Source organism: Phyllobates terribilis, unplaced genomic scaffold (assembly GCF_046119375.1).
Source record: "Phyllobates terribilis strain yellow unplaced genomic scaffold, ASM4611937v1 Scaffold_52__1_contigs__length_9100884, whole genome shotgun sequence".
Classification (NCBI taxonomy): domain Eukaryota; kingdom Metazoa; phylum Chordata; class Amphibia; order Anura; family Dendrobatidae; genus Phyllobates; species Phyllobates terribilis.
In genome coordinates this window covers 160,471-181,682 of record NW_027362812.1, presented here as the reverse complement: position 1 = coordinate 181,682, position 21,212 = coordinate 160,471, and the positions used below count along the sequence as shown (strand labels likewise).

At 45.4% G+C, this 21,212-nt stretch overlaps 16 non-coding genes and 1 pseudogene across 16 annotated transcripts; all 17 read left to right on the top strand.

The window, feature by feature from the left end:
• The first annotated feature begins 751 nt into the window (after positions 1 to 751).
• Positions 752 to 942, top strand: LOC141192016 (U2 spliceosomal RNA). Its single transcript, XR_012265712.1, has one exon. It is a non-coding gene; the product is annotated as a U2 spliceosomal RNA (small nuclear RNA).
• Positions 943 to 2,057: 1,115 nt separating this feature from the next.
• On the top strand, positions 2,058 to 2,248 carry LOC141191754 (U2 spliceosomal RNA). The gene has a single exon (XR_012265459.1). It is a non-coding gene; the product is annotated as a U2 spliceosomal RNA (small nuclear RNA).
• A 1,118-nt stretch (positions 2,249 to 3,366) lies between these two features.
• On the top strand, positions 3,367 to 3,557 carry LOC141192056 (U2 spliceosomal RNA). The gene has a single exon (XR_012265750.1). It is a non-coding gene; the product is annotated as a U2 spliceosomal RNA (small nuclear RNA).
• Positions 3,558 to 4,671: 1,114 nt separating this feature from the next.
• Positions 4,672 to 4,862, top strand: LOC141191802 (U2 spliceosomal RNA). Its single transcript, XR_012265504.1, has one exon. It is a non-coding gene; the product is annotated as a U2 spliceosomal RNA (small nuclear RNA).
• A 1,115-nt stretch (positions 4,863 to 5,977) lies between these two features.
• Positions 5,978 to 6,168, top strand: LOC141191801 (U2 spliceosomal RNA). Its single transcript, XR_012265503.1, has one exon. It is a non-coding gene; the product is annotated as a U2 spliceosomal RNA (small nuclear RNA).
• Positions 6,169 to 7,283: 1,115 nt separating this feature from the next.
• Positions 7,284 to 7,474, top strand: LOC141191800 (U2 spliceosomal RNA). Its single transcript, XR_012265502.1, has one exon. It is a non-coding gene; the product is annotated as a U2 spliceosomal RNA (small nuclear RNA).
• Positions 7,475 to 8,589: 1,115 nt separating this feature from the next.
• LOC141191799 (U2 spliceosomal RNA) lies at positions 8,590 to 8,780 on the top strand. Its single transcript, XR_012265501.1, has one exon. It is a non-coding gene; the product is annotated as a U2 spliceosomal RNA (small nuclear RNA).
• Positions 8,781 to 9,898: 1,118 nt separating this feature from the next.
• Positions 9,899 to 10,089, top strand: LOC141191760 (U2 spliceosomal RNA). The gene has a single exon (XR_012265465.1). It is a non-coding gene; the product is annotated as a U2 spliceosomal RNA (small nuclear RNA).
• A 1,115-nt stretch (positions 10,090 to 11,204) lies between these two features.
• On the top strand, positions 11,205 to 11,395 carry LOC141191797 (U2 spliceosomal RNA). The gene has a single exon (XR_012265500.1). It is a non-coding gene; the product is annotated as a U2 spliceosomal RNA (small nuclear RNA).
• Positions 11,396 to 12,510: 1,115 nt separating this feature from the next.
• On the top strand, positions 12,511 to 12,701 carry LOC141192045 (U2 spliceosomal RNA). Its single transcript, XR_012265740.1, has one exon. It is a non-coding gene; the product is annotated as a U2 spliceosomal RNA (small nuclear RNA).
• A 1,115-nt stretch (positions 12,702 to 13,816) lies between these two features.
• Positions 13,817 to 13,932, top strand: LOC141192195 (U2 spliceosomal RNA; annotated as a pseudogene).
• A 524-nt stretch (positions 13,933 to 14,456) lies between these two features.
• LOC141192115 (U2 spliceosomal RNA) lies at positions 14,457 to 14,639 on the top strand. Its single transcript, XR_012265807.1, has one exon. It is a non-coding gene; the product is annotated as a U2 spliceosomal RNA (small nuclear RNA).
• A 1,115-nt stretch (positions 14,640 to 15,754) lies between these two features.
• LOC141191796 (U2 spliceosomal RNA) lies at positions 15,755 to 15,945 on the top strand. Its single transcript, XR_012265499.1, has one exon. It is a non-coding gene; the product is annotated as a U2 spliceosomal RNA (small nuclear RNA).
• Positions 15,946 to 17,060: 1,115 nt separating this feature from the next.
• LOC141191794 (U2 spliceosomal RNA) lies at positions 17,061 to 17,251 on the top strand. Its single transcript, XR_012265497.1, has one exon. It is a non-coding gene; the product is annotated as a U2 spliceosomal RNA (small nuclear RNA).
• A 1,115-nt stretch (positions 17,252 to 18,366) lies between these two features.
• Positions 18,367 to 18,557, top strand: LOC141191793 (U2 spliceosomal RNA). The gene has a single exon (XR_012265496.1). It is a non-coding gene; the product is annotated as a U2 spliceosomal RNA (small nuclear RNA).
• A 1,115-nt stretch (positions 18,558 to 19,672) lies between these two features.
• LOC141191792 (U2 spliceosomal RNA) lies at positions 19,673 to 19,863 on the top strand. The gene has a single exon (XR_012265495.1). It is a non-coding gene; the product is annotated as a U2 spliceosomal RNA (small nuclear RNA).
• A 1,115-nt stretch (positions 19,864 to 20,978) lies between these two features.
• Positions 20,979 to 21,169, top strand: LOC141192091 (U2 spliceosomal RNA). Its single transcript, XR_012265784.1, has one exon. It is a non-coding gene; the product is annotated as a U2 spliceosomal RNA (small nuclear RNA).
• The last annotated feature ends 43 nt before the right edge of the window (positions 21,170 to 21,212 follow it).

The following is a 21,212-nucleotide window of genomic DNA, read 5'->3' as shown; positions in this document are numbered from 1 at the left end:
TTTAGCAAATGCCCTTGTTATCAACAGCAGCCTTTTAAACTCACCTGAGCTAACAGGTATGTGCGCTGGTTACTCTGCTGCGCTTAAAATTTCTTTTTTGGTTTGCTACAATGCCTTTTCTGAAACGTTGTCTCCCTCTGCTGGAACACTGACTTCTTTCATTTAATGCCTGCAGACTATAAAAGAGAACCCAACCCAAAAAGTTTGGTTGATTAGTCTGTGGCATTTTGTTAAACTGTTGCTTATGGCGATCTCTGTGAGCTTCTCAGCGACATTCAGCCAGCCAGGTATCCTGCCTGCAGTAGATGGAATGTGGCAATGGAACGCTGGCTGCGCGTGTCATAATAGGCTCTGAGCCTTTATATACCTGTGCACAGCAGCAGCCACCTTCAGTCTGCTGCTGGACAGCCAGCAGCAGCAGCAGCAGGAGAGGTATGTAATCAGGAGCCCTCCTGCTAAGGGTAGACAGCTGCTCGTTCCACCCCACCCCCCGCCTTAATTGGTTCTCCTCCCTTCCAACGGTGTTGAGGCGGGTGGGAACAGCAGGGGGTGAAGGTGCTGTGTTTAAAGAGGTGGAGTTATGCAGATCTAAAACGCGTGGATTGCAGCAGCAGCAAGCCGAAAAGTGCAGGCATGTAAGGGATCTAGAGGTTGACAACATGTCTTCTTAACGGGAGTCCAGGAGCTCATCTCCACAAATGGACTTTTCAGGATCCTTGGGTGGCTCCGTAGTTTGAAACCAATTCTGGTTATCGCTTCTTGGCCTTTTGGCTAAGATCAAGTGTAGTATCTGTTCTTATCAGTTTAATATCTGATACGTCCCCTATCTGGGGACCATATATTAAATGGATTTTTAGAACAGGGAGATGGAAAAAGAGCTTGCTCTGTCCACTCCACGCATTGACCTGGTATTGCAGTATCTCCAGGACCGGTGCACCCCTTCTTTAATGCAGTTTCTAAAATCAGAAAGAATTGAATTCAATGTTTTTTGTTCATTTTGCTTGTTTGTCGGATTTTGGGATGGACTCTTTGGCTTTGCTTTTCTTCTCCTCATTGGATTTTTCATGTTCAAAGTTGCAGAAGCCAGATTACAAGCTCACTTTGGTTCAACTTCAGCAACTGTGCATTGCATTGCCATGTAATGTGATGCAATGCTATCTTTCTAGCTCTCCCTTTTTACTTCCTTTTGGATAAACAGACATATTAGGCAAGCATTTTGGAGCTTTCACCTAAATAACTACAGGTGGTGAGATAAGCTGCACAATATAATTGACCTTTCAGTATATTGTTGCACACACACCATCTATTTAGCAAATGCCCTTGTTATCAACAGCAGCCTTTTAAACTCACCTGAGCTAACAGGTATGTGCGCTGGTTACTCTGCTGCGCTTAAAATTTCTTTTTTGGTTTGCTACAATGCCTTTTCTGAAACGTTGTCTCCCTCTGCTGGAACACTGACTTCTTTCATTTAATGCCTGCAGACTATAAAAGAGAACCCAACCCAAAAAGTTTGGTTGATTAGTCTGTGGCATTCTGTTAAACTGTTGCTTATGGCGGTCTCTGTGAGCTTCTCAGCGACATTCAGCCAGCCAGGTATCCTGCCTGCAGTAGATGGAATGTGGCAATGGAACGCTGGCTGCGCGTGTCATAATAGGCTCTGAGCCTTTATATACCTGTGCACAGCAGAAGCCACCTTCAGTCTGCTGCTGGACAGCCAGCAGCAGCAGCAGCAGGAGAGGTATGTAATCAGGAGCCCTCCTGCTAAGGGTAGACAGCTGCTCGTTCCACCCCACCCCCCGCCTTAATTGGTTCTCCTCCCTTCCAACGGTGTTGAGGCGGGTGGGAACAGCAGGGGGTGAAGGTGCTGTGTTTAAAGAGGTGGAGTTATGCAGATCTAAAACGCGTGGATTGCAGCAGCAGCAAGCCGAAAAGTGCAGGCATGTAAGGGATCTAGAGGTTGACAACATGTCTTCTTAACGGGAGTCCAGGAGCTCATCTCCACAAATGGACTTTTCAGGATCCTTGGGTGGCTCCGTAGTTTGAAACCAATTCTGGTTATCGCTTCTCGGCCTTTTGGCTAAGATCAAGTGTAGTATCTGTTCTTATCAGTTTAATATCTGATACGTCCCCTATCTGGGGACCATATATTAAATGGATTTTTAGAACAGGGAGATGGAAAAAGAGCTTGCTCTGTCCACTCCACGCATTGACCTGGTATTGCAGTATCTCCAGGACCAGTGCACCCCTTCTTTAATGCAGTTTCTAAAATCAGAAAGAATTGAATTCAATGTTTTTTGTTCATTTTGCTTGTTTGTCGGATTTTGGGATGGACTCTTTGGCTTTGCTTTTCTTCTCCTCATTGGATTTTTCATGTTCAAAGTTGCAGAAGCCAGATTACAAGCTCATTTTGGTTCAACTTCAGCAACTGTGCATTGCATTGCCATGTAATGTGATGCAATGCTATCTTTCTAGCTCTCCCTTTTTACTTCCTTTTGGATAAACAGACATATTAGGCAAGCATTTTGGAGCTTTCACCTAAATAACTACAGGTGGTGAGATAAGCTGCACAATATAATTGACCTTTCAGTATATTGTTGCACACACACCATCTATTTAGCAAATGCCCTTGTTATCAACAGCAGCCTTTTAAACTCACCTGAGCTAACAGGTATGTGCGCTGGTTACTCTGCTGCGCTTAAAATTTCTTTTTTGGTTTGCTACAATGCCTTTTCTGAAACGTTGTCTCCCTCTGCTGGAACACTGACTTCTTTCATTTAATGCCTGCAGACTATAAAAGAGAACCCAACCCAAAAAGTTTGGTTGATTAGTCTGTGGCATTCTGTTAAACTGTTGCTTATGGCGGTCTCTGTGAGCTTCTCAGCGACATTCAGCCAGCCAGGTATCCTGCCTGCAGTAGATGGAATGTGGCAATGGAACGCTGGCTGCGCGTGTCATAATAGGCTCTGAGCCTTTATATACCTGTGCACAGCAGCAGCCACCTTCAGTCTGCTGCTGGACAGCCAGCAGCAGCAGCAGCAGCAGGAGAGGTATGTAATCAGGAGCCCTCCTGCTAAGGGTAGACAGCTGCTCGTTCCACCCCACCCCCCGCCTTAATTGGTTCTCCTCCCTTCCAACGGTGTTGAGGCGGGTGGGAACAGCAGGGGGTGAAGGTGCTGTGTTTAAAGAGGTGGAGTTATGCAGATCTAAAACGCGTGGATTGCAGCAGCAGCAAGCCGAAAAGTGCAGGCATGTAAGGGATCTAGAGGTTGACAACATGTCTTCTTAACGGGAGTCCAGGAGCTCATCTCCACAAATGGACTTTTCAGGATCCTTGGGTGGCTCCGTAGTTTGAAACCAATTCTGGTTATCGCTTCTCGGCCTTTTGGCTAAGATCAAGTGTAGTATTTGTTCTTATCAGTTTAATATCTGATACGTCCCCTATCTGGGGACCATATATTAAATGGATTTTTAGAACAGGGAGATGGAAAAAGAGCTTGCTCTGTCCACTCCACGCATTGACCTGGTATTGCAGTATCTCCAGGACCAGTGCACCCCTTCTTTAATGCAGTTTCTAAAATCAGAAAGAATTGAATTCAATGTTTTTTGTTCATTTTGCTTGTTTGTCGGATTTTGGGATGGACTCTTTGGCTTTGCTTTTCTTCTCCTCATTGGATTTTTCATGTTCAAAGTTGCAGAAGCCAGATTACAAGCTCATTTTGGTTCAACTTCAGCAACTGTGCATTGCATTGCCATGTAATGTGATGCAATGCTATCTTTCTAGCTCTCCCTTTTTACTTCCTTTTGGATAAACAGACATATTAGGCAAGCATTTTGGAGCTTTCACCTAAATAACTACAGGTGGTGAGATAAGCTGCACAATATAATTGACCTTTCAGTATATTGTTGCACACACACCATCTATTTAGCAAATGCCCTTGTTATCAACAGCAGCCTTTTAAACTCACCTGAGCTAACAGGTATGTGCGCTGGTTACTCTGCTGCACTTAAAATTTCTTTTTTGGTTTCTACAATGCCTTTTCTGAAACGTTGTCTCCCTCTGCTGGAACACTGACTTCTTTCATTTAATGCCTGCAGACTATAAAAGAGAACCCAACCCAAAAAGTTTGGTTGATTAGTCTGTGGCATTCTGTTAAACTGTTGCTTATGGCGGTCTCTGTGAGCTTCTCAGCGACATTCAGCCAGCCAGGTATCCTGCCTGCAGTAGATGGAATGTGGCAATGGAACGCTGGCTGCGCGTGTCATAATAGGCTCTGAGCCTTTATATACCTGTGCACAGCAGCAGCCATCTTCAGTCTGCTGCTGGACAGCCAGCAGCAGCAGCAGCAGGAGAGGTATGTAATCAGGAGCCCTCCTGCTAAGGGTAGACAGCTGCTCGTTCCACCCCACCCCCCGCCTTAATTGGTTCTCATCCCTTCCAACGGTGTTGAGGCGGGTGGGAACAGCAGGGGGTGAAGGTGCTGTGTTTAAAGAGGTGGAGTTATGCAGATCTAAAACGCGTGGATTGCAGCAGCAGCAAGCCGAAAAGTGCAGGCATGTAAGGGATCTAGAGGTTGACAACATGTCTTCTTAACGGGAGTCCAGGAGCTCATCTCCACAAATGGACTTTTCAGGATCCTTGGGTGGCTCCGTAGTTTGAAACCAATTCTGGTTATCGCTTCTCGGCCTTTTGGCTAAGATCAAGTGTAGTATCTGTTCTTATCAGTTTAATATCTGATACGTCCCCTATCTGGGGACCATATATTAAATGGATTTTTAGAACAGGGAGATGGAAAAAGAGCTTGCTCTGTCCACTCCACGCATTGACCTGGTATTGCAGTATCTCCAGGACCGGTGCACCCCTTCTTTAATGCAGTTTCTAAAATCAGAAAGAATTGAATTCAATGTTTTTTGTTCATTTTGCTTGTTTGTCGGATTTTGGGATGGACTCTTTGGCTTTGCTTTTCTTCTCCTCATTGGATTTTTCATGTTCAAAGTTGCAGAAGCCAGATTACAAGCTCATTTTGGTTCAACTTCAGCAACTGTGCATTGCATTGCCATGTAATGTGATGCAATGCTATCTTTCTAGCTCTCCCTTTTTACTTCCTTTTGGATAAACAGACATATTAGGCAAGCATTTTGGAGCTTTCACCTAAATAACTACAGGTGGTGAGATAAGCTGCACAATATAATTGACCTTTCAGTATATTGTTGCACACACACCATCTATTTAGCAAATGCCCTTGTTATCAACAGCAGCCTTTTAAACTCACCTGAGCTAACAGGTATGTGCGCTGGTTACTCTGCTGCGCTTAAAATTTCTTTTTTGGTTTGCTACAATGCCTTTTCTGAAACGTTGTCTCCCTCTGCTGGAACACTGACTTCTTTCATTTAATGCCTGCAGACTATAAAAGAGAACCCAACCCAAAAAGTTTGGTTGATTAGTCTGTGGCATTCTGTTAAACTGTTGCTTATGGCGGTCTCTGTGAGCTTCTCAGCGACATTCAGCCAGCCAGGTATCCTGCCTGCAGTAGATGGAATGTGGCAATGGAACGCTGGCTGCGCGTGTCATAATAGGCTCTGAGCCTTTATATACCTGTGCACAGCAGCAACCACCTTCAGTCTGCTGCTGGACAGCCAGCAGCAGCAGCAGCAGGAGAGGTATGTAATCAGGAGCCCTCCTGCTAAGGGTAGACAGCTGCTCGTTCCACCCCACCCCCCGCCTTAATTGGTTCTCCTCCCTTCCAACGGTGTTGAGGCGGGTGGGAACAGCAGGGGGTGAAGGTGCTGTGTTTAAAGAGGTGGAGTTATGCAGATCTAAAACGCGTGGATTGCAGCAGCAGCAAGCCGAAAAGTGCAGGCATGTAAGGGATCTAGAGGTTGACAACATGTCTTCTTAACGGGAGTCCAGGAGCTCATCTCCACAAATGGACTTTTCAGGATCCTTGGGTGGCTCCGTAGTTTGAAACCAATTCTGGTTATCGCTTCTCGGCCTTTTGGCTAAGATCAAGTGTAGTATCTGTTCTTATCAGTTTAATATCTGATACGTCCCCTATCTGGGGACCATATATTAAATGGATTTTTAGAACAGGGAGATGGAAAAAGAGCTTGCTCTGTCCACTCCACGCATTGACCTGGTATTGCAGTATCTCCAGGACCGGTGCACCCCTTCTTTAATGCAGTTTCTAAAATCAGAAAGAATTGAATTCAATGTTTTTTGTTCATTTTGCTTGTTTGTCGGATTTTGGGATGGACTCTTTGGCTTTGCTTTTCTTCTCCTCATTGGATTTTTCATGTTCAAAGTTGCAGAAGCCAGATTACAAGCTCATTTTGGTTCAACTTCAGCAACTGTGCATTGCATTGCCATGTAATGTGATGCAATGCTATCTTTCTAGCTCTCCCTTTTTACTTCCTTTTGGATAAACAGACATATTAGGCAAGCATTTTGGAGCTTTCACCTAAATAACTACAGGTGGTGAGATAAGCTGCACAATATAATTGACCTTTCAGTATATTGTTGCACACACACCATCTATTTAGCAAATGCCCTTGTTATCAACAGCAGCCTTTTAAACTCACCTGAGCTAACAGGTATGTGCGCTGGTTACTCTGCTGCGCTTAAAATTTCTTTTTTGGTTTGCTACAATGCCTTTTCTGAAACGTTGTCTCTCTCTGCTGGAACACTGACTTCTTTCATTTAATGCCTGCAGACTATAAAAGAGAACCCAACCCAAAAAGTTTGGTTGATTAGTCTGTGGCATTCTGTTAAACTGTTGCTTATGGCGGTCTCTGTGAGCTTCTCAGCGACATTCAGCCAGCCAGGTATCCTGCCTGCAGTAGATGGAATGTGGCAATGGAACGCTGGCTGCGCGTGTCATAATAGGCTCTGAGCCTTTATATACCTGTGCACAGCAGCAGCCACCTTCAGTCTGCTGCTGGACAGCCAGCAGCAGCAGCAGCAGGAGAGGTATGTAATCAGGAGCCCTCCTGCTAAGGGTAGACAGCTGCTCGTTCCACCCCACCCCCCGCCTTAATTGGTTCTCCTCCCTTCCAACGGTGTTGAGGCGGGTGGGAACAGCAGGGGGTGAAGGTGCTGTGTTTAAAGAGGTGGAGTTATGCAGATCTAAAACGCGTGGATTGCAGCAGCAGCAAGCCGAAAAGTGCAGGCATGTAAGGGATCTAGAGGTTGACAACATGTCTTCTTAACGGGAGTCCAGGAGCTCATCTCCACAAATGGACTTTTCAGGATCCTTGGGTGGCTCCGTAGTTTGAAACCAATTCTGGTTATCGCTTCTCGGCCTTTTGGCTAAGATCAAGTGTAGTATCTGTTCTTATCAGTTTAATATCTGATACGTCCCCTATCTGGGGACCATATATTAAATGGATTTTTAGAACAGGGAGATGGAAAAAGAGCTTGCTCTGTCCACTCCACGCATTGACCTGGTATTGCAGTATCTCCAGGACCGGTGCACCCCTTCTTTAATGCAGTTTCTAAAATCAGAAAGAATTGAATTCAATGTTTTTTGTTCATTTTGCTTGTTTGTCGGATTTTGGGATGGACTCTTTGGCTTTGCTTTTCTTCTCCTCATTGGATTTTTCATGTTCAAAGTTGCAGAAGCCAGATTACAAGCTCATTTTGGTTCAACTTCAGCAACTGTGCATTGCATTGCCATGTAATGTGATGCAATGCTATCTTTCTAGCTCTCCCTTTTTACTTCCTTTTGGATAAACAGACATATTAGGCAAGCATTTTGGAGCTTTCACCTAAATAACTACAGGTGGTGAGATAAGCTGCACAATATAATTGACCTTTCAGTATATTGTTGCACACACACCATCTATTTAGCAAATGCCCTTGTTATCAACAGCAGCCTTTTAAACTCACCTGAGCTAACAGGTATGTGCGCTGGTTACTCTGCTGCGCTTAAAATTTCTTTTTTGGTTTGCTACAATGCCTTTTCTGAAACGTTGTCTCCCTCTGCTGGAACACTGACTTCTTTCATTTAATGCCTGCAGACTATAAAAGAGAACCCAACCCAAAAAGTTTGGTTGATTAGTCTGTGGCATTCTGTTAAACTGTTGCTTATGGCGGTCTCTGTGAGCTTCTCAGCGACATTCAGCCAGCCAGGTATCCTGCCTGCAGTAGATGGAATGTGGCAATGGAACGCTGGCTGCGCGTGTCATAATAGGCTCTGAGCCTTTATATACCTGTGCACAGCAGCAACCACCTTCAGTCTGCTGCTGGACAGCCAGCAGCAGCAGCAGCAGGAGAGGTATGTAATCAGGAGCCCTCCTGCTAAGGGTAGACAGCTGCTCGTTCCACCCCACCCCCCGCCTTAATTGGTTCTCCTCCCTTCCAACGGTGTTGAGGCGGGTGGGAACAGCAGGGGGTGAAGGTGCTGTGTTTAAAGAGGTGGAGTTATGCAGATCTAAAACGCGTGGATTGCAGCAGCAGCAAGCCGAAAAGTGCAGGCATGTAAGGGATCTAGAGGTTGACAACATGTCTTCTTAACGGGAGTCCAGGAGCTCATCTCCACAAATGGACTTTTCAGGATCCTTGGGTGGCTCCGTAGTTTGAAACCAATTCTGGTTATCGCTTCTCGGCCTTTTGGCTAAGATCAAGTGTAGTATCTGTTCTTATCAGTTTAATATCTGATACGTCCCCTATCTGGGGACCATATATTAAATGGATTTTTAGAACAGGGAGATGGAAAAAGAGCTTGCTCTGTCCACTCCACGCATTGACCTGGTATTGCAGTATCTCCAGGACCGGTGCACCCCTTCTTTAATGCAGTTTCTAAAATCAGAAAGAATTGAATTCAATGTTTTTTGTTCATTTTGCTTGTTTGTCGGATTTTGGGATGGACTCTTTGGCTTTGCTTTTCTTCTCCTCATTGGATTTTTCATGTTCAAAGTTGCAGAAGCCAGATTACAAGCTCATTTTGGTTCAACTTCAGCAACTGTGCATTGCATTGCCATGTAATGTGATGCAATGCTATCTTTCTAGCTCTCCCTTTTTACTTCCTTTTGGATAAACAGACATATTAGGCAAGCATTTTGGAGCTTTCACCTAAATAACTACAGGTGGTGAGATAAGCTGCACAATATAATTGACCTTTCAGTATATTGTTGCACACACACCATCTATTTAGCAAATGCCCTTGTTATCAACAGCAGCCTTTTAAACTCACCTGAGCTAACAGGTATGTGCGCTGGTTACTCTGCTGCGCTTAAAATTTCTTTTTTGGTTTGCTACAATGCCTTTTCTGAAACGTTGTCTCCCTCTGCTGGAACACTGACTTCTTTCATTTAATGCCTGCAGACTATAAAAGAGAACCCAACCCAAAAAGTTTGGTTGATTAGTCTGTGGCATTCTGTTAAACTGTTGCTTATGGCGGTCTCTGTGAGCTTCTCAGCGACATTCAGCCAGCCAGGTATCCTGCCTGCAGTAGATGGAATGTGGCAATGGAACGCTGGCTGCGCATGTCATAATAGGCTCTGAGCCTTTATATACCTGTGCACAGCAGCAGCCACCTTCAGTCTGCTGCTGGACAGCCAGCAGCAGCAGCAGCAGCAGGAGAGGTATGTAATCAGGAGCCCTCCTGCTAAGGGTAGACAGCTGCTCGTTCCACCCCACCCCCCGCCTTAATTGGTTCTCCTCCCTTCCAACGGTGTTGAGGCGGGTGGCAACAGCAGGGGGTGAAGGTGCTGTGTTTAAAGAGGTGGAGTTATGCAGATCTAAAACGCGTGGATTGCAGCAGCAGCAAGCCGAAAAGTGCAGGCATGTAAGGGATCTAGAGGTTGACAACATGTCTTCTTAACGGGAGTCCAGGAGCTCATCTCCACAAATGGACTTTTCAGGATCCTTGGGTGGCTCCGTAGTTTGAAACCAATTCTGGTTATCGCTTCTCGGCCTTTTGGCTAAGATCAAGTGTAGTATCTGTTCTTATCAGTTTAATATCTGATATGTCCCCTATCTGGGGACCATATATTAAATGGATTTTTAGAACAGGGAGATGGAAAAAGAGCTTGCTCTGTCCACTCCACGCATTGACCTGGTATTGCAGTATCTCCAGGACCGGTGCACCCCTTCTTTAATGCAGTTTCTAAAATCAGAAAGAATTGAATTCAATGTTTTTTGTTCATTTTGCTTGTTTGTCGGATTTTGGGATGGACTCTTTGGCTTTGCTTTTCTTCTCCTCATTGGATTTTTCATGTTCAAAGTTGCAGAAGCCAGATTACAAGCTCATTTTGGTTCAACTTCAGCAACTGTGCATTGCATTGCCATGTAATGTGATGCAATGCTATCTTTCTAGCTCTCCCTTTTTACTTCCTTTTGGATAAACAGACATATTAGGCAAGCATTTTGGAGCTTTCACCTAAATAACTACAGGTGGTGAGATAAGCTGCACAATATAATTGACCTTTCAGTATATTGTTGCACACACACCATCTATTTAGCAAATGCCCTTGTTGTCAACAGCAGCCTTTTAAACTCACCTGAGCTAACAGGTATGTGCGCTGGTTACTCTGCTGCGCTTAAAATTTCTTTTTTGGTTTGCTACAATGCCTTTTCTGAAACGTTGTCTCCCTCTGCTGGAACACTGACTTCTTTCATTTAATGCCTGCAGACTATAAAAGAGAACCCAACCCAAAAAGTTTGGTTGATTAGTCTGTGGCATTCTGTTAAACTGTTGCTTATGGCGGTCTCTGTGAGCTTCTCAGCGACATTCAGCCAGCCAGGTATCCTGCCTGCAGTAGATGGAATGTGGCAATGGAACGCTGGCTGCGCGTGTCATAATAGGCTCTGAGCCTTTATATACCTGTGCACAGCAGCAGCCACCTTCAGTCTGCTGCTGGACAGCCAGCAGCAGCAGCAGCAGGAGAGGTATGTAATCAGGAGCCCTCCTGCTAAGGGTAGACAGCTGCTCGTTCCACCCCACCCCCCGCCTTAATTGGTTCTCCTCCCTTCCAACGGTGTTGAGGCGGGTGGGAACAGCAGGGGGTGAAGGTGCTGTGTTTAAAGAGGTGGAGTTATGCAGATCTAAAACGCGTGGATTGCAGCAGCAGCAAGCCGAAAAGTGCAGGCATGTAAGGGATCTAGAGGTTGACAACATGTCTTCTTAACGGGAGTCCAGGAGCTCATCTCCACAAATGGACTTTTCAGGATCCTTGGGTGGCTCCGTAGTTTGAAACCAATTCTGGTTATCGCTTCTCGGCCTTTTGGCTAAGATCAAGTGTAGTATCTGTTCTTATCAGTTTAATATCTGATACGTCCCCTATCTGGGGACCATATATTAAATGGATTTTTAGAACAGGGAGATGGAAAAAGAGCTTGCTCTGTCCACTCCACGCATTGACCTGGTATTGCAGTATCTCCAGGACCGGTGCACCCCTTCTTTAATGCAGTTTCTAAAATCAGAAAGAATTGAATTCAATGTTTTTTGTTCATTTTGCTTGTTTGTCGGATTTTGGGATGGACTCTTTGGCTTTGCTTTTCTTCTCCTCATTGGATTTTTCATGTTCAAAGTTGCAGAAGCCAGATTACAAGCTCATTTTGGTTCAACTTCAGCAACTGTGCATTGCATTGCCATGTAATGTGATGCAATGCTATCTTTCTAGCTCTCCCTTTTTACTTCCTTTTGGATAAACAGACATATTAGGCAAGCATTTTGGAGCTTTCACCTAAATAACTACAGGTGGTGAGATAAGCTGCACAATATAATTGACCTTTCAGTATATTGTTGCACACACACCATCTATTTAGCAAATGCCCTTGTTATCAACAGCAGCCTTTTAAACTCACCTGAGCTAACAGGTATGTGCGCTGGTTTCTCTGCTGCGCTTAAAATTTCTTTTTTGGTTTGCTACAATGCCTTTTCTGAAACGTTGTCTCCCTCTGCTGGAACACTGACTTCTTTCATTTAATGCCTGCAGACTATAAAAGAGAACCCAACCCAAAAAGTTTGGTTGATTAGTCTGTGGCATTCTGTTAAACTGTTGCTTATGGCGGTCTCTGTGAGCTTCTCAGCGACATTCAGCCAGCCAGGTATCCTGCCTGCAGTAGATGGAATGTGGCAATGGAACGCTGGCTGCGCGTGTCATAATAGGCTCTGAGCCTTTATATACCTGTGCACAGCAGCAGCCACCTTCAGTCTGCTGCTGGACAGCCAGCAGCAGCAGCAGCAGGAGAGGTATGTAATCAGGAGCCCTCCTGCTAAGGGTAGACAGCTGCTCGTTCCACCCCACCCCCCGCCTTAATTGGTTCTCCTCCCTTCCAACGGTGTTGAGGCGGGTGGGAACAGCAGGGGGTGAAGGTGCTGTGTTTAAAGAGGTGGAGTTATGCAGATCTAAAACGCGTGGATTGCAGCAGCAGCAAGCCGAAAAGTGCAGGCATGTAAGGGATCTAGAGGTTGACAACATGTCTTCTTAACGGGAGTCCAGGAGCTCATCTCCACAAATGGACTTTTCAGGATCCTTGGGTGGCTCCGTAGTTTGAAACCAATTCTGGTTATCGCTTCTCGGCCTTTTGGCTAAGATCAAGTGTAGTATCTGTTCTTATCAGTTTAATATCTGATACGTCCCCTATCTGGGGACCATATATCAAATGGATTTTTAGAACAGGGAGATGGAAAAAGAGCTTGCTCTGTCCACTCCACGCATTGACCTGGTATTGCAGTATCTCCAGGACCGGTGCACCCCTTCTTTAATGCAGTTTCTAAAATCAGAAAGAATTGAATTCAATGTTTTTTGTTCATTTTGCTTGTTTGTCGGATTTTGGGATGGACTCTTTGGCTTTGCTTTTCTTCTCCTCATTGGATTTTTCATGTTCAAAGTTGCAGAAGCCAGATTACAAGCTCATTTTGGTTCAACTTCAGCAACTGTGCATTGCATTGCCATGTAATGTGATGCAATGCTATCTTTCTAGCTCTCCCTTTTTACTTCCTTTTGGATAAACAGACATATTAGGCAAGCATTTTGGAGCTTTCACCTAAATAACTACAGGTGGTGAGATAAGCTGCACAATATAATTGACCTTTCAGTATATTGTTGCACACACACCATCTATTTAGCAAATGCCCTTGTTATCAACAGCAGCCTTTTAAACTCACCTGAGCTAACAGGTATGTGCGCTGGTTACTCTGCTGCGCTTAAAATTTCTTTTTTGGTTTGCTACAATGCCTTTTCTGAAACGTTGTCTCCCTCTGCTGGAACACTGACTTCTTTCATTTAATGCCTGCAGACTATAAAAGAGAACCCAACCCAAAAAGTTTGGTTGATTAGTCTGTGGCATTCTGTTAAACTGTTGCTTATGGCGGTCTCTGTGAGCTTCTCAGCGACATTCAGCCAGCCAGGTATCCTGCCTGCAGTAGATGGAATGTGGCAATGGAACGCTGGCTGCGCGTGTCATAATAGGCTCTGAGCCTTTATATACCTGTGCACAGCAGCAGCCACCTTCAGTCTGCTGCTGGACAGCCAGCAGCAGCAGCAGCAGGAGAGGTATGTAATCAGGAGCCCTCCTGCTAAGGGTAGACAGCTGCTCGTTCCACCCCACCCCCCGCCTTAATTGGTTCTCCTCCCTTCCAACGGTGTTGAGGCGGGTGGGAACAGCAGGGGGTGAAGGTGCTGTGTTTAAAGAGGTGGAGTTATGCAGATCTAAAACGCGTGGATTGCAGCAGCAGCAAGCCGAAAAGTGCAGGCATGTAAGGGATCTAGAGGTTGACAACATGTCTTCTTAACGGGAGTCCAGGAGCTCATCTCCACAAATGGACTTTTCAGGATCCTTGGGTGGCTCCGTAGTTTGAAACCAATTCTGGTTATCGCTTCTCGGCCTTTTGGCTAAGATCAAGTGTAGTATCTTTTGAAAAGGCAGTTTTGTCCTTGGGCTGCCCTAGTAAATTGATGCATATTACACACTGGTTTGGTGCACTTGTTAGTACGCCAGGTGGCTCATAGAGTTATATGATGGAAAACATGGCCCTCCAGGATCGAAGTCACTAGGCTGGGTAAGTGTGAGGGCTTTGGAGCAATGTGCCCCAGGAGTAGGCGCCCTGGTGGGAGTCCAAGCTTACTGGGACTGGGAACCCCAGAAAGACTTGGCTTCGTAGCACGCCGCACCTTTGCCAATCATACTTTCTGAGCAACCCCCCATATTCCTGGCCTCCGGGCTAGGAAGGGGAATTTTTATAAACCCGGTCGGAGGTCCGTTCAGCTTTGGGCTGAGAAACCAACACAGGCTCCAGCTCCACTAGGGTGGCAGCCTAGATGGAAGCTGGGAGCACGAAAACGGCTCTTCTCCGGCTTCGGCTAGGGAGAGCATCGGAGATCCCTGACCCTCGCTGTGGCCTTCTGGCTCGGAGGGATGGGGATGGTTTATTGGGGACCCTCTCCTCCGGGAAGGGTCCACATGAATCCTCGCCTCGTGCGCTGTTTTGGTGTGACTTCGGTCACATTTTTCAGTGCCTTGGATGCAGCTTCAATCAAAAAAATCTGTTCTTATCAGTTTAATATCTGATACGTCCCCTATCTGGGGACCATATATTAAATGGATTTTTAGAACAGGGAGATGGAAAAAGAGCTTGCTCTGTCCACTCCACGCATTGACCTGGTATTGCAGTATCTCCAGGACCGGTGCACCCCTTCTTTAATGCAGTTTCTAAAATCAGAAAGAATTGAATTCAATGTTTTTTGTTCATTTTGCTTGTTTGTCGGATTTTGGGATGGACTCTTTGGCTTTGCTTTTCTTCTCCTCATTGGATTTTTCATGTTCAAAGTTGCAGAAGCCAGATTACAAGCTCATTTTGGTTCAACTTCAGCAACTGTGCATTGCATTGCCATGTAATGTGATGCAATGCTATCTTTCTAGCTCTCCCTTTTTACTTCCTTTTGGATAAACAGACATATTAGGCAAGCATTTTGGAGCTTTCACCTAAATAACTACAGGTGGTGAGATAAGCTGCACAATATAATTGACCTTTCAGTATATTGTTGCACACACACCATCTATTTAGCAAATGCCCTTGTTATCAACAGCAGCCTTTTAAACTCACCTGAGCTAACAGGTATGTGCGCTGGTTACTCTGCTGCGCTTAAAATTTCTTTTTTGGTTTGCTACAATGCCTTTTCTGAAACGTTGTCTCCCTCTGCTGGAACACTGACTTCTTTCATTTAATGCCTGCAGACTATAAAAGAGAACCCAACCCAAAAAGTTTGGTTGATTAGTCTGTGGCATTCTGTTAAACTGTTGCTTATGGCGGTCTCTGTGAGCTTCTCAGCGACATTCAGCCAGCCAGGTATCCTGCCTGCAGTAGATGGAATGTGGCAATGGAACGCTGGCTGCGCGTGTCATAATAGGCTCTGAGCCTTTATATACCTGTGCACAGCAGCAGCCACCTTCAGTCTGCTGCTGGACAGCCAGCAGCAGCAGCAGCAGGAGAGGTATGTAATCAGGAGCCCTCCTGCTAAGGGTAGACAGCTGCTCGTTCCACCCCACCCCCCGCCTTAATTGGTTCTCCTCCCTTCCAACGGTGTTGAGGCGGGTGGGAACAGCAGGGGGTGAAGGTGCTGTGTTTAAAGAGGTGGAGTTATGCAGATCTAAAACGCGTGGATTGCAGCAGCAGCAAGCCGAAAAGTGCAGGCATGTAAGGGATCTAGAGGTTGACAACATGTCTTCTTAACGGGAGTCCAGGAGCTCATCTCCACAAATGGACTTTTCAGGATCCATGGGTGGCTCCGTAGTTTGAAACCAATTCTGGTTATCGCTTCTCGGCCTTTTGGCTAAGATCAAGTGTAGTATCTGTTCTTATCAGTTTAATATCTGATACGTCCCCTATCTGGGGACCATATATTAAATGGATTTTTAGAACAGGGAGATGGAAAAAGAGCTTGCTCTGTCCACTCCACGCATTGACCTGGTATTGCAGTATCTCCAGGACCGGTGCACCCCTTCTTTAATGCAGTTTCTAAAATCAGAAAGAATTGAATTCAATGTTTTTTGTTCATTTTGCTTGTTTGTCGGATTTTGGGATGGACTCTTTGGCTTTGCTTTTCTTCTCCTCATTGGATTTTTCATGTTCAAAGTTGCAGAAGCCAGATTACAAGCTCATTTTGGTTCAACTTCAGCAACTGTGCATTGCATTGCCATGTAATGTGATGCAATGCTATCTTTCTAGCTCTCCCTTTTTACTTCCTTTTGGATAAACAGACATATTAGGCAAGCATTTTGGAGCTTTCACCTAAATAACTACAGGTGGTGAGATAAGCTGCACAATATAATTGACCTTTCAGTATATTGTTGCACACACACCATCTATTTAGCAAATGCCCTTGTTATCAACAGCAGCCTTTTAAACTCACCTGAGCTAACAGGTATGTGCGCTGGTTACTCTGCTGCGCTTAAAATTTCTTTTTTGGTTTGCTACAATGCCTTTTCTGAAACGTTGTCTCCCTCTGCTGGAACACTGACTTCTTTCATTTAATGCCTGCAGACTATAAAAGAGAACCCAACCCAAAAAGTTTGGTTGATTAGTCTGTGGCATTCTGTTAAACTGTTGCTTATGGCGGTCTCTGTGAGCTTCTCAGCGACATTCAGCCAGCCAGGTATCCTGCCTGCAGTAGATGGAATGTGGCAATGGAACGCTGGCTGCGCGTGTCATAATAGGCTCTGAGCCTTTATATACCTGTGCACAGCAGCAGCCACCTTCAGTCTGCTGCTGGACAGCCAGCAGCAGCAGCAGCAGGAGAGGTATGTAATCAGGAGCCCTCCTGCTAAGGGTAGACAGCTGCTCGTTCCACCCCACCCCCCGCCTTAATTGGTTCTCCTCCCTTCCAACGGTGTTGAGGCGGGTGGGAACAGCAGGGGGTGAAGGTGCTGTGTTTAAAGAGGTGGAGTTATGCAGATCTAAAACGCGTGGATTGCAGCAGCAGCAAGCCGAAAAGTGCAGGCATGTAAGGGATCTAGAGGTTGACAACATGTCTTCTTAACGGGAGTCCAGGAGCTCATCTCCACAAATGGACTTTTCAGGATCCTTGGGTGGCTCCGTAGTTTGAAACCAATTCTGGTTATCGCTTCTCGGCCTTTTGGCTAAGATCAAGTGTAGTATCTGTTCTTATCAGTTTAATATCTGATACGTCCCCTATCTGGGGACCATATATTAAATGGATTTTTAGAACAGGGAGATGGAAAAAGAGCTTGCTCTGTCCACTCCACGCATTGACCTGGTATTGCAGTATCTCCAGGACCGGTGCACCCCTTCTTTAATGCAGTTTCTAAAATCAGAAAGAATTGAATTCAATGTTTTTTGTTCATTTTGCTTGTTTGTCGGATTTTGGGATGGACTCTTTGGCTTTGCTTTTCTTCTCCTCATTGGATTTCTCATGTTCAAAGTTGCAGAAGCCAGATTACAAGCTCATTTTGGTTCAACTTCAGCAACTGTGCATTGCATTGCCATGTAATGTGATGCAATGCTATCTTTCTAGCTCTCCCTTTTTACTTCCTTTTGGATAAACAGACATATTAGGCAAGCATTTTGGAGCTTTCACCTAAATAACTACAGGTGGTGAGATAAGCTGCACAATATAATTGACCTTTCAGTATATTGTTGCACACACACCATCTATTTAGCAAATGCCCTTGTTATCAACAGCAGCCTTTTAAACTCACCTGAGCTAACAGGTATGTGCGCTGGTTACTCTGCTGCGCTTAAAATTTCTTTTTTGGTTTGCTACAATGCCTTTTCTGAAACGTTGTCTCCCTCTGCTGGAACACTGACTTCTTTCATTTAATGCCTGCAGACTATAAAAGAGAACCCAACCCAAAAAGTTTGGTTGATTAGTCTGTGGCATTCTGTTAAACTGTTGCTTATGGCGGTCTCTGTGAGCTTCTCAGCGACATTCAGCCAGCCAGGTATCCTGCCTGCAGTAGATGGAATGTGGCAATGGAACGCTGGCTGCGCGTGTCATAATAGGCTCTGAGCCTTTATATACCTGTGCACAGCAGCAGCCACCTTCAGTCTGCTGCTGGACAGCCAGCAGCAGCAGCAGCAGGAGAGGTATGTAATCAGGAGCCCTCCTGCTAAGGGTAGACAGCTGCTCGTTCCACCCCACCCCCCGCCTTAATTGGTTCTCCTCCCTTCCAACGGTGTTGAGGCGGGTGGGAACAGCAGGGGGTGAAGGTGCTGTGTTTAAAGAGGTGGAGTTATGCAGATCTAAAACGCGTGGATTGCAGCAGCAGCAAGCCGAAAAGTGCAGGCATGTAAGGGATCTAGAGGTTGACAACATGTCTTCTTAACGGGAGTCCAGGAGCTCATCTCCACAAATGGACTTTTCAGGATCCTTGGGTGGCTCCGTAGTTTGAAACCAATTCTGGTTATCGCTTCTCGGCCTTTTGGCTAAGATCAAGTGTAGTATCTGTTCTTATCAGTTTAATATCTGATACGTCCCCTATCTGGGGACCATATATTAAATGGATTTTTAGAACAGGGAGATGGAAAAAGAGCTTGCTCTGTCCACTCCACGCATTGACCTGGTATTGCAGTATCTCCAGGACCGGTGCACCCCTTCTTTAATGCAGTTTCTAAAATCAGAAAGAATTGAATTCAATGTTTTTTGTTCATTTTGCTTGTTTGTCGGATTTTGGGATGGACTCTTTGGCTTTGCTTTTCTTCTCCTCATTGGATTTTTCATGTTCAAAGTTGCAGAAGCCAGATTACAAGCTCATTTTGGTTCAACTTCAGCAACTGTGCATTGCATTGCCATGTAATGTGATGCAATGCTATCTTTCTAGCTCTCCCTTTTTACTTCCTTTTGGATAAACAGACATATTAGGCAAGCATTTTGGAGCTTTCACCTAAATAACTACAGGTGGTGAGATAAGCTGCACAATATAATTGACCTTTCAGTATATTGTTGCACACACACCATCTATTTAGCAAATGCCCTTGTTATCAACAGCAGCCTTTTAAACTCACCTGAGCTAACAGGTATGTGCGCTGGTTACTCTGCTGCGCTTAAAATTTCTTTTTTGGTTTGCTACAATGCCTTTTCTGAAACGTTGTCTCCCTCTGCTGGAACACTGACTTCTTTCATTTAATGCCTGCAGACTATAAAAGAGAACCCAACCCAAAAAGTTTGGTTGATTAGTCTGTGGCATTCTGTTAAACTGTTGCTTATGGCGGTCTCTGTGAGCTTCTCAGCGACATTCAGCCAGCCAGGTATCCTGCCTGCAGTAGATGGAATGTGGCAATGGAACGCTGGCTGCGCGTGTCATAATAGGCTCTGAGCCTTTATATACCTGTGCACAGCAGCAGCCACCTTCAGTCTGCTGCTGGACAGCCAGCAGCAGCAGCAGCAGGAGAGGTATGTAATCAGGAGCCCTCCTGCTAAGGGTAGACAGCTGCTCGTTCCACCCCACCCCCCGCCTTAATTGGTTCTCCTCCCTTCCAACGGTGTTGAGGCGGGTGGGAACAGCAGGGGGTGAAGGTGCTGTGTTTAAAGAGGTGGAGTTATGCAGATCTAAAACGCGTGGATTGCAGCAGCAGCAAGCCGAAAAGTGCAGGCATGTAAGGGATCTAGAGGTTGACAACATGTCTTCTTAACGGGAGTCCAGGAGCTCATCTCCACAAATGGACTTTTCAGGATCCTTGGGTGGCTCCGTAGTTTGAAACCAATTCTGGTTATCGCTTCTCGGCCTTTTGGCTAAGATCAAGTGTAGTATCTGTTCTTATCAGTTTAATATCTGATACGTCCCCTATCTGGGGACCATATATTAAATGGATTTTTAGAACAGGGAGATGGAAAAAGAGCTTGCTCTGTCCACTCCACGCATTGACCTGGTATTGCAGTATCTCCAGGACCGGTGCACCCCTTCTTTAATGCAGTTTCTAAAATCAGAAAGAATTGAATTCAATGTTTTTTGTTCATTTTGCTTGTTTGTCGGATTTTGGGATGGACTCTTTGGCTTTGCTTTTCTTCTCCTCATTGGATTTTTCATGTTCAAAGTTGCAGAAGCCAGATTACAAGCTCATTTTGGTTCAACTTCAGCAACTGTGCATTGCATTGCCATGTAATGTGATGCAATGCTATCTTTCTAGCTCTCCCTTTTTACTTCCTTTTGGATAAACAGACATATTAGGCAAGCATTTTGGAGCTTTCACCTAAATAACTACAGGTGGTGAGATAAGCTGCACAATATAATTGACCTTTCAGTATATTGTTGCACACACACCATCTATTTAGCAAATGCCCTTGTTATCAACAGCAGCCTTTTAAACTCACCTGAGCTAACAGGTATGTGCGCTGGTTACTCTGCTGCGCTTAAAATTTCTTTTTTGGTTTGCTACAATGCCTTTTCTGAAACGTTGTCTCCCTCTGCTGGAACACTGACTTCTTTCATTTAATGCCTGCAGACTATAAAAGAGAACCCAACCCAAAAAGTTTGGTTGATTAGTCTGTGGCATTCTGTTAAACTGTTGCTTATGGCGGTCTCTGTGAGCTTCTCAGCGACATTCAGCCAGCCAGGTATCCTGCCTGCAGTAGATGGAATGTGGCAATGGAACGCTGGCTGCGCGTGTCATAATAGGCTCTGAGCCTTTATATACCTGTGCACAGCAGCAGCCACCTTCAGTCTGCTGCTGGACAGCCAGCAGCAGCAGCAGCAGGAGAGGTATGTAATCAGGAGCCCTCCTGCTAAGGGTAGACAGCTGCTCGTTCCACCCCACCCCCCGCCTTAATTGGTTCTCCTCCCTTCCAACGGTGTTGAGGCGGGTGGGAACAGCAGGGGGTGAAGGTGCTGTGTTTAAAGAGGTGGAGTTATGCAGATCTAAAACGCGTGGATTGCAGCAGCAGCAAGCCGAAAAGTGCAGGCATGTAAGGGATCTAGAGGTTGACAACATGTCTTCTTAACGGGAGTCCAGGAGCTCATCTCCACAAATGGACTTTTCAGGATCCTTGGGTGGCTCCGTAGTTTGAAACCAATTCTGGTTATCGCTTCTCGGCCTTTTGGCTAAGATCAAGTGTAGTGTCTGTTCTTATCAGTTTAATATCTGATACGTCCCCTATCTGGGGACCATATATTAAATGGATTTTTAGAACAGGGAGATGGAAAAAGAGCTTGCTCTGTCCACTCCACGCATTGACCTGGTATTGCAGTATCTCCAGGACCGGTGCACCCCTTCTTTAATGCAGTTTCTAAAATCAGAAAGAATTGAATTCAATGT